This window comes from Xenia sp. Carnegie-2017, unplaced genomic scaffold (genome assembly GCF_021976095.1).
Source record: "Xenia sp. Carnegie-2017 unplaced genomic scaffold, XeniaSp_v1 HiC_scaffold_13, whole genome shotgun sequence".
NCBI classification, from domain to species: domain Eukaryota; kingdom Metazoa; phylum Cnidaria; class Anthozoa; order Malacalcyonacea; family Xeniidae; genus Xenia; species Xenia sp. Carnegie-2017.
This window is the reverse complement of record NW_025813436.1, coordinates 9,485,928-9,496,929: the sequence shown is the minus strand read 5'-3', so window position 1 is coordinate 9,496,929 and position 11,002 is coordinate 9,485,928. Positions and strand designations below refer to the sequence as shown.

Below are 11,002 nucleotides of genomic sequence, written 5' to 3'. Positions count from 1 at the left end.
CCATACTTTAGTTTGCGAAATGTACACTATGGTACGTATTAGAATATTCTTTATCAGTTGATGGTTGCATGTGAAAAGAGCGAAGACGATGTGATATCTGGGTTGTCGATTTAGCTGAGAAACCGTTATATTTAGCCTTAGTATTGTTTTTCTTTGTTCAAATCTCCCCCTCCACCCAACTGTTAAACAACAAAGGCACTTGGGCAATATTCTCTGAAAAGTCGGGTAAATAAGGTCATACATCAACATTTAAAATATGCCGACAACGCCTTAAAAAGTTTTATCCAGTGTCTCATGATTAGTCGTTCATAAATTGATGTTTTATGCTTAGTAGGGTTAAGACGACTGGACGACTTAAGATAAATTTTTTACATGCTTCTTATAAAGGACATATAACTCAAAAAATATGCTTTACTTTATATTTGCGTTGAGCATATTGAAGCTTTAAAGATTTGATTCAATTTTTTTCAAAATGTTGCCTTTCTATGAAAACGTATGTAGCGTGAGTACCAAGTTTAAATTTATGAAACATCTTTTTGAGCTTTATTCCTAACATTCTTCTCTTGTCATATGAAAAGCATTTATTTATGTGTATAAATAAAAATTAGCGATTATAAATATAGTCATCTATTTATGTAATGTTGTTAGAGAAAAAAGTCGTTTTTTTTTATGTTCCGCCGGCTGTATTCAGCGTAACTGCATGAATTCATGGGTGTATTAAGATCATTCCCTGTGACAGCCAAGTTTCCGGGCTGTATCTGAATATAGCCCGGTATTTCTAGGCTGTATCTGGATGCAGCTTGCAAATTCATAATCTTTTTAGTTGAGGAATTACGCTTTAAATCTATATTTTATTTACATTCATATTTCACTCACGTTTGATTTATCATCATCTTCCTCAAATCCACGACAAAATATTCCACACACCCAAAAGCTTCTTAGACTGCTCATTACATGTCGGATCTAATGTCAATTGATTGAATCTCATATTTCTGTACATTCGAGAACTTCAAAAAGCCAAGTTCTTGCCCAAAAGAAACAACATTGTATTTCACAACGACATAGAGAATGATTCTCAAGCAACTTTAAACTTTAGGCTCTAACTTGCTCAGAGTAAATCATGTCTAGAAATGTTTAAAATTCGCAACTTCACGAAAATTTAAACCTGCCCAGACCACTCTTTTTCAGATATCACTACTAACCACAACACAGCTCGAACAAAATGAAAACAGCATGCAAAAAATATGAATTTTAAATAAACACCTTTAGGATTCATCACTGTTTTGACTCAAATACTAATGGACACTTCTTTATTATTTCCATAAAGGGAAGTTGGCAGTTGGCAAATGGTTTCACGTTTTGTGTTTGTATTACAATTAGTTTTTATACAAACAATTTTCTACAAAAAATATAGTCAAATTGTTCCTCCTGGAAAACGTCTTCAATCGTATAAGTTAAAAAGCGGACTAGAACCACAGCTGTAATCGGAATACCTCCCTCGACGCTTTGTGCCGTATATCGCTAACAGCCTCGGTTCCCAACTTATGTATAGGAAACATACACTCACATGAACAAAAAATTTGTTGAATTTGATAAAATTTGGATGCACTTCATTTACCCGAAGTTATGACAACTGTTTTTGGGTAAAACGACCATGACGAACAACATGGCATATGTGTCATTTTCTCCTTCTGGTACGAAAGTCCTGAAATCAAGACTAACAATACAATTTTAATTAACCATTCACCAAATAAGAAGAAATCAAGCGAAGTCTAGAGTGCTAACTAATAAATATAAATGTTACTTTTCCATCAAGATTAAGTATTTTTTGTGATATCTTTTAATTTTAATTTAAGTAACATCAACTCTTTTAAGTTCTATCTACGTTCTTTTGTTGTTTTTTCACAAGATTTCGTCCCTAAATATAGCTCCTGAAACTAAAAAAACATTTCTCGAGCTTATTAAGCGACGAAAATCAAATCTTGATAAAAAAAAAAGGATTCAGAACACACTCGGAAGTCGACCTAAAATGCTGTGGTCACCATTAGAATTTTGCAACGAAATTTCGCCGGCCGAATTTCCCAATAAATAGTCGATTTTATTGAAAAGCTGTCAAAATCTATACTCTTTTTTCCTAAATAACAAAACACTTTCTGTACCCTCCCCGGGGAAATGGCAAGTTTTGTCCCCCGAGAGTTTCAATATAGATTTGGTGTAGGACAAACTTGAAAGCTATTTTATACACAATATAATCAAAGACGCTTGTCTCTTGGTGCTTCTGTCTGACTTGGTCGTCATTCATTGCACAGTTAGTAGGCCAACAGACATAGCTACTGTATAAAAAACACGTTATAAATGTCAGCATAATGAATGAACAAAAAAAGAATTTAAATACACTGAAAAGAGCAAAATTTTTTAATACCTGATTTCGAAGCGTTGTCCTGGTCAGTCTGATCCAGGCGACTTAGACGGTCTCTTCCTTTTTTCACCGCGCAGTTCTTGCGTGTATATCGTTGAAATATGTTGCAATGTTTTTATCTTAGAAATTCGATGAACCCTACTTGCAGCATTGCAATTTTCCTTATAAACGTTAAATAAAATTAGGAAAAAGTAGCAAGTGAAAGCCAGCTATTTTCTTACAGCAAGTGACATCTTTTATTGATATTCTTTTTAATTTGGGAGTTTTTCATGATTATGGTTCAAATTATAAAAATAGATCATCAGGATCCTTTTTAACGATCCCATGCAGTTACTTATGGAAGTTAATTTTAACACTTATCTACTCAACTTGCAAACCACAAGACATGGATTGTGTTTTTCCACTCGCTTCTTTTCCATCTTCGTAGAATACACTCGTTTTTATAGTCCAATTACTCCAATGTTAATGTTCATACGTACATATGCCGTTATACGATGTCCATTCAAAACGTTTGTACCATTCCATACACGAAGTTACCAACATCATTAACCAATAAAGTATCTACTGAGATCATGAATCGCTATTTCCATAGATTATAATTGGTAACTTCAAGCAAAGGAAAACGGATCACTTCAAGACACCATTTATATCATCACTCAAAGAATGCTTAGTGCAGAGTTGATCTTCTGTGAATATCAGCTGACCATCTTTAAGTGGGCTCATATAACAATGGGGCCCATCATAATTATATGAACAAACAACTGACATCAACAAAGAATCTAAACTACAAATGAACATTCTTGGCCATGAATCACCATGACACATGAGTAATGACACTCTAGTAAGAGTAATTGCAGTGAATGACACAGGTGGTAAAGGGATATTCACAACTCCATCCATGTGGGATCTACAATATAAGAAAATATGAATCAGATATATAGAGGATGAGCAAGTTACAATATGTTTTCCGTTTGATTATCCAAATGGTAAAACATTAACCTACATTGCACAAATAGCTTTAGTCAGTTGAGTTTGAAAATTGAACGATGCAACACGAACTTTCAAACGATCAAATGCTTAACATCGTGGTCGAAGCATTTTACAGTGAAAGCTTTCATATTACAAAGCCAACAAGTAAGACTAGTTGTTATTCCATGTAACTCATACTTCCCTGCTTAGACAGTAAAATAGAGAGAATTTACCTTGTTTTCTAAAATTAAAGTGACTACCGTTGTTAACACTTCATTAATATAAGTCATAAAAAAAATTTTTTATAGTGATTGTCTCCTTAGGGGCATGTCACATATTCAAAAAGACAATAAGTAATCCTTCAGTGAAGGCTTCAGTGCTTTTAAATGAAAATAATTCATCAGAATTTTTAGATTATTTTGCGTTTATATGTCGTTACGCAAAGTAACGGGATATGATGTGGTAGGTTGGGATTCAAGAGACGATAGTTAATGTAGAAACTAGACTTTAATTTTGCCCAAATATTTATTGCATCTTGTAGTCATATTTTGCTAGGTTAAGGTTAGAAGAGGGTATAAATGCGCTCTGTTTGCCCTGAGTTTTCTCGAGTACTAAAAATATTGTAAGAAATTCGAGCAAAAGACAATTATGGATCTCGTTCATTGCAATTCTTAACCACAATCTGAAAAAACAGCACCTCCAGCGCTCAACCACATAGTGCATTGGAGACAGACGACAAATTTAGTGCATTTATCATTGCATCTATTCAATAATGACTAATGTGACATTGAAGAAACAAACCAAAAGTAAATAGCATCAATAAAAAAACATTGAGATTTTCAAAACAACAATATAGAGATAAATGAAGAAGCAAATAATCATTTATCGTCAGCGTAGTCACTTACAATTAGTTTCCAGCCGTGGGATTTATTTTTATACATGATACCGAAGCAAGTACGTGGGTAAAACATTTTAAAAGGGTTTGAAGGCAACACCTTTATTTTGCTTTGCACAATCACAAATCTTTATACTTGTCGTCTATGTGTATAGTCTTGTTCCATCTCATGTGAACAACATCTGCTTTTCACGACGCCTCGTGATTTACTTGTGGCAACACTTGAAGTGAATAGTATTTTTATGCATGGTGTTAAGCATGTCATTATATGTATTTGTTCCACATGATTGTTTAACTATCATAGTTTGTACTTGAACAAATTACCGGATATCTATCAAATCTTATTTTTAAAAATAAAACGTATTGTTGCCAAACAAAAGAAATATCCTCATATCCACAGAAAAATGGTCAATTATCATTTATGATAATTGACCATTTTTCTGTGATACTTCGCAAATCCTTATTTAGTTAAAGTTATTCAGCCTATTAAATAACACAAATATCATCGTTTTGGGCATTAAGATGTTCGTGACGTCAACAAAAACACTCTTAAACCCTCTCCTAACATTAACTTAGCAAGATGCAACTGCAAGATATCATGAATATTTGGACAAAATTAAAGCAGAGTTTCCAAATTTAATATCGTCTCATGAATCTAAACCTACATCATCAAGCATCGTTACTTTGCATAACGACATTAAAACGTAAAAAAATCTGAAAATTCTAAGGACATTTTTTATTCAAAGGTATTGAAGGTGATTTGAACGCAAGTCTTTGTGAAAGATGACATGCTCCTAAGGAGCCAGTTACAATAAAAAAATTTAGTCATGACGTTAATTAAAGAAATGTTAACAACGGAGAATTAGTCACTAAAGGGGCTGTTCATATGAGCCAGGCTAACCGGGATTCAGTGAGGTGTTAAATGATTTCGACGCATTGAAAGGGTGAGGGGGCATCTCAAGAAGATTTTTCTTATGATAAGTATGAATCGTTTTAGAATTGTATTGAATAGATTTTTGTCATTACTTTGTGTTGATCCTTGGTTTAGTGTAATAGTTGTTTTATGTTTGAAAAACATGTCCCAACAACTGTAGGATCAAGTTGCAAAAAATTTTAATAAGATGATTATGTAAGAAAAAAACATGACTGAAAACATGTTTTGGGGGGAGGACATTTTGTTGCGCAGCGGTTATTGATTGATGATTGGGGGGGGGGGACAGTAATATTTATATACTGTATACATGTTTTACTATTGTAGTTATTTAATTTCTTTTGAAATCCATAGTGATTAAGGATTGTACAATATGAATAATGACAATAAACTAATAAAAAAAGGTTGACTTTTTTGTTCATCTTGATTCCTACAGCAGGTAGCAAAGAGATGAAAACCCACAACAGACATGTTCATACATTTAAAATAACCCCTTCCTCTCTATTAACTACAACTCGCTCTGTTTGATTCATATTTTTTCCTTTGACAGACATTAGTCATGGTCTGTTCTTTGAAAATGCTATTATGGACATAATGTTCCATTTTATAACTTAATTAAGGCAAAAAACTGCAATGTATAAATTAAGTGTTACATAATTGTGGAAAAGTGCGAATTGGAAGAATATTGTTGTAAAAATAAGGCAGGTTATAATTTCACCTATCAAAACAGAAGTTGTCACCTGTCAAAGTTGTGATGCAGTTGATGTGAAATAAAAACACCCCTTCATCAATGACACCAAAAAATGCACTGTTTATAGGCAAACCTTGCTTCTATAGTTTCCTCAAGGATGCAGCAACTTTGTGTAATTATATTTGTCAAATGGAGATTCTCATGTTGATTCGCCTCATCACTAGCTTCATCTTTAATGCAAGTTTCAACTATAGCCACAGTTGAATTTTCAAACAAAGGTAAGGTCTAGCTTCTTGGAAAAGTTGGTTGAAGCTATCTGAAGAAATGTAGAGAGATTAGGAAGAGATAAAACAAAGTAACAAATTCCTGTAATACTCCAAGCATGGTAAAACAAAACTCTGTAATTTAAATGTATCATTTACGTATATTAAGATTCAAGTTAGACATGATGAAAGGGTTCAAATTGGTATTTGAGGGAAGGAGCCCCTTTGCTCAAATTTCTCTCTCCGAAATGAAGGCAATCTACAATTGATAACATTGATAGAAAGAAGCCATCTAGATTGAAACATGCACTAATTTAGCTTCAAAAACAAACTTAAACTTTCATGACATTTTGATAACCCTACTATGCTATTAAAAGGATAGAAAAGTGCACTATGATTCAATGTATTGACTTGAAATATATGATTTGCTTAATGCACATGATAAGGTAAAATTGTAACTGTGTTTTGTGAAGAAGCGAATAATGCCATATTCCAACAGGTATTTCAGAATGCAAGATTAGTAATAATTATAAGTCAATATCTTGAGAATAGTAAAAAAAGTATCTTATTTATGTTAAGTCTTAAAGTATGACTTAAGTTTTGAAAAACGTCATAGTATTAAACCAAACAGAGGTTGATGCTATTGTTTACATATTTCGTTACTGTTACATTCTTAGGTCATTGGTGTGTAGTCTAATTTAACACATAAAGCCCGGTTTCCATATAATCGTCTCGATCGTCTGTCGTCTGAAAGCGTGGAGGGACGATATTGCACGCAGTCGTTTTAATCGTCTAGATAGAACAGAGTTCCATCTTGACAATTGTAATCGCTTTGATGGCCTCGTTCGTTTCGATAGTCTTATGGAAACCGGGATTAAACGAATGCGGCAATGACATTGAAAAGGAAAATGAACAAAAAAAATGTGCTGCCTTTCGGGCATTTCACTACACATCTTAACTCATGAAAACTTGAAAATTATGGTTTAGTTCAAAATCCACGATAATAAATCAATAAATTTAACTCACCTCTGTATATTTCATACTGTGTTGTAAACATTTATCGCAATGTATTTACGGTTCTCGGTTTGTTTGAAATTGCATCTTTAGTGGTCACTTACATACAGTTTTTATTCCATTTTTTCTCGCACGCATATCTACTTCCAAACACTCATAAACAAACGGGCAAATTCGATTGTACAATGATTGTACGCGCGGAATATGTCTGTCGGGGGGACTCGGGAGAAAGTTAAACGTAAATCGCGCAAACAATATTTTTTTATTTCAACCAATCATCGCGCCATTGGTTCCCGCACTTGCGTAAAAAATTTGAGGTTTAAATTTAAATTCATCCCGCTGCACGAATATCAATTCGATTTTATGCGCCACTAAAGAGAAGGTTTATAAAAGGAAAAAGGTAAGTTATAACTTATATATAGATCGGGCTTATTTAATTAGAATAACAACAAGATGGATAGGTCTAATAGAAAGTACTTTGTATTTTACACAGATAAATTTGAAGTCATTGCAACATGATAATAAACGAAATGTAACTATTTAAGCTGATTTGTTATTTTCAAACCATTGTTACATAAATAAATCGTCATGCCAAACGCATTTTGGAAGTTTAGAATACTAACGATGGTACAATTGTACGTATGTCACTAAGTAGTACAACTGCACGTTGGCGAAGGTCGACCGAAATTTAGTGGACAAAATATACACTATAGCAGGCACGTTTATATGAACGGGCTATCTACAGGGTGTATCAAAGACGACATTTAGAAAGTAACCTATCGTGAAATTTCAAGACCTGATGACGATGCTAATCTCTGTGTTACATTTCAGCGCATGTTTTGTTGTTAGAACTTGTGTCAAATTCCCAGGATCAGAAAAGCTTTTGCGCAAGTATATGCACGTAGCTAACAATACTTTATGCAGTATTGTGTTGAGCCTAGTCGTAGCAATTGAAATTATCACAATACGTCAATTTCTAAAGATTTTTGATACACCCTGTATATTATACACCCTGTACATTATACACCCTGTACACAATACACCCTGTACACAATATACCATATCCCTGCAATTTTATCGCAATGGTGAGAGTGGCAGCCACCCATATTGGTAATATATGCAAGGGCCGTGGTATTATCGGTCATTACTTTAATGTGGGTGTGGACTAGATCTTTACAGGGAGATTGTAGTCCAAACAGTATTGCTTTGAGTTCCAGACAATTAATGTGCGAATCTTTTTCGGCGATTGACCATTCCCCTCCGGTGGACTGTTTGTTACTACTTGCGTCCCAACCCTTTGGTAGAGGCGTCTGTATACAATACGTGGTCAATCTTGCCATGATTCAGATGTTTTTTGGACTCTTATGCAATAATAACCCACCAAGATACGTCCTCCAGCGCCAAAGGGAGAGTTTCAATGTCGAATTAAAGTTACCCATGTTAGACTTAAGGGCTGTTGTTTTGTCCCTATCAAGATCACGATAAACAAGCGATAATCATACCAATTAACTTGGCCACTTCCCGTAAGCTAGGAGAGTCAGATTTTAGCACCCCCCTGGCAACCTCGCATAATTTGTTGTTTCTCTATGGATATAGAGATAGCCATATCTCTAGAATTTAACACAAATCCTAAATAATTGAAAATCTGTGTGGGGGTTCTGTAATAAATTTATCTTTATGGGGTAGGAATCCTAACTTCTGAAACAATTGTAGAGTGTCATGTACGTTTTGCTCGCATTCTGAGTAGGAGTAGCAATTAAAAAAGAGTCATCAATGTTACCGCTAGAAATGTGCCCAAGCTCTCTCAGCTTAGAATATACAGGCTTGAGTATCTTTGTAAATAAACGTGGAGCGGAAGATAATCCTTGAGCAAAGCATGCGAATTGGTAGAGGCTACCTTTCCTTGATGCTCTATGTGTATTGGTATTGAGTAAAAGGCATCTCTGAGGTCAACGGATGCCATGTAGACCCCAGGTCGCATGAGCTGAGTACATGTATGGATAGATTACATTTTAAAGTGGTGATATGTTACAAATGTGTTAATCTCTTTTAGGTTTAATATCAATCTAAAAGATCCATCTTTCTTTGCTCTAAAAAGATATTGGAGATAAACTCGCCCTGTTCATGCACGCTTGTAACAATGATACCTTTCTCTAGAAATTTTGTAACTTGACGATCGACATTTTGGACTTATGAAGGAGATATTTTTATAGAGTGGGGTTGTTTCAGATGGATTGGGTCTAAAAGAAAATCAATCTTGTACCGCTTACAGCTGATAAAATGGAAGGATCGTGAGTTAGCTCCCTCCACTTCCCAATAAATTGTTGTATCCGGCCTGCAACTATACTAAGATCATTTTCTCCCAGATATGATAGAAGTACTACACCCACGTTTACTAGAACTTACATGGTCGAGAATAGGAGTCACTTTCTTAGTGTTTTTTCCCCTGTCTCGACTTTCCTCTTGGGTTGGTTTTGATAATAGTTGCGTCGTTGGGGTCGGCTTTGCAAATGACCGCTCCGACGATGGGATAAAAAAGGCACATTGGACTTATATGAGCTGGTCGACGGTTGATCGTTGCGTTTCCATTTTTGGCTTGTCAGTTGCTGTGCAGCCTTTTTGCTTTCTTTTACTGTTTTCGGGCGTTCCTTTAAATCATCACCAAACAGTTCTGCAGCAGCAGGTTCGTTGTTACTACAGATTGCCTTGTAATTTTCATCAAGGTCAACTTTGAACAAGTCCCTGCGGCACATGTTCAGATCATAATTAGCTGAAGTGATGAACACAATAGATGTGGACAGCCCATCCCAGATAACCTCTGGTGTCGGCACAGGTGTTGTAAGGTTTGTTTCAAGAGAGGTACTAATCGTTCCCGCATTTCGGGAAATCGGAATAAGGCTGTGTATTAAGATTTCTTGCAATTTTTTCAGGCGTGCATCCGCATTACGTGTGGATTTCCTAGCAATGTCCCAAATTTCTGGGTTCACCTTTGTAACTCTTAACAGATCACAGTTTTCGGGGGCGTTTTACCCCTTCCTTCCGTTTTGATAATGTTTGTTCGTTTAGTCCGGTAGACAAAATGCTGGTCAGGATTTTAGAAATTTTATTTGTCAATGGTTAGTCCGTCGGCTCATTCTCAGTCACTTCGTGAATCAGCTCATATACCAAAGCATCGTTTTGATTTGCTAGAGCTGAAGTTGTATCTGCAACTACAGCAGCAGCCCCGTTGGTTGAGTGCTCGTCATCTGTTTCACCTTCAGACATATCTACACCATCGTTCATTTGGCATGCGGAATCATAAGCTTTCTTGAGCTCTTTTACGACAGGAACAAAAGTATTCATCAAGACAGTAAGTTGATCGACTTTCCTGTTAAGGTCATCCAAAATAGTTCTCCCGTCATTTCCTTCTTCTACGAGATTATTGTTGTTGGCTTTAGCAGGGTGTTTATACCCGGCCCCGCCAGATTTGCTCATTTTCCTTGTAGACGAGACCGCTTCTGTTCCGTTCATCGTATACATTCCCGTCTCCTAATAAGCCCGACAGCGTCGGATTAGGATGTAGGCCCACAATCTGAACGGCCCTCTTTTCGTAGTAATTGTAAGGAAAAATTAGAAATTATAAGTGTTAAAATCATGCTTTTGGTTAAAACTCACTTGAAGATGTCCACACACCCATGTCAATACTGAAAATTAATAATACTTAAATGTGTACAACATTTATGAGTTGAATGAGTTGAACTGAAATTGAATTTGCAATAAAATTTACAAATCGTCCCTTCCTCGTGTATTCTCATCAGTCATATCTAAAATATAAAATTTG

At 35.2% G+C, this 11,002-nt stretch overlaps 1 long non-coding RNA gene and 1 pseudogene across 1 annotated transcript; both read right to left on the bottom strand.

The window, feature by feature from the left end:
* Nucleotides 1–3,296: 3,296 nt before the first annotated feature.
* On the bottom strand, nt 3,297–7,384 carry LOC124456988. The gene is made up of 3 exons (XR_006952532.1): nt 7,195–7,384; nt 5,955–6,221; nt 3,297–3,326 (listed from the first exon to the last, which is right to left on the bottom strand). It is a non-coding gene; the product is annotated as an uncharacterized LOC124456988 (long non-coding RNA).
* A 2,221-nt stretch (nt 7,385–9,605) lies between these two features.
* Nucleotides 9,606–10,692, bottom strand: LOC124433370 (annotated as a pseudogene).
* Nucleotides 10,693–11,002: the final 310 nt, after the last annotated feature.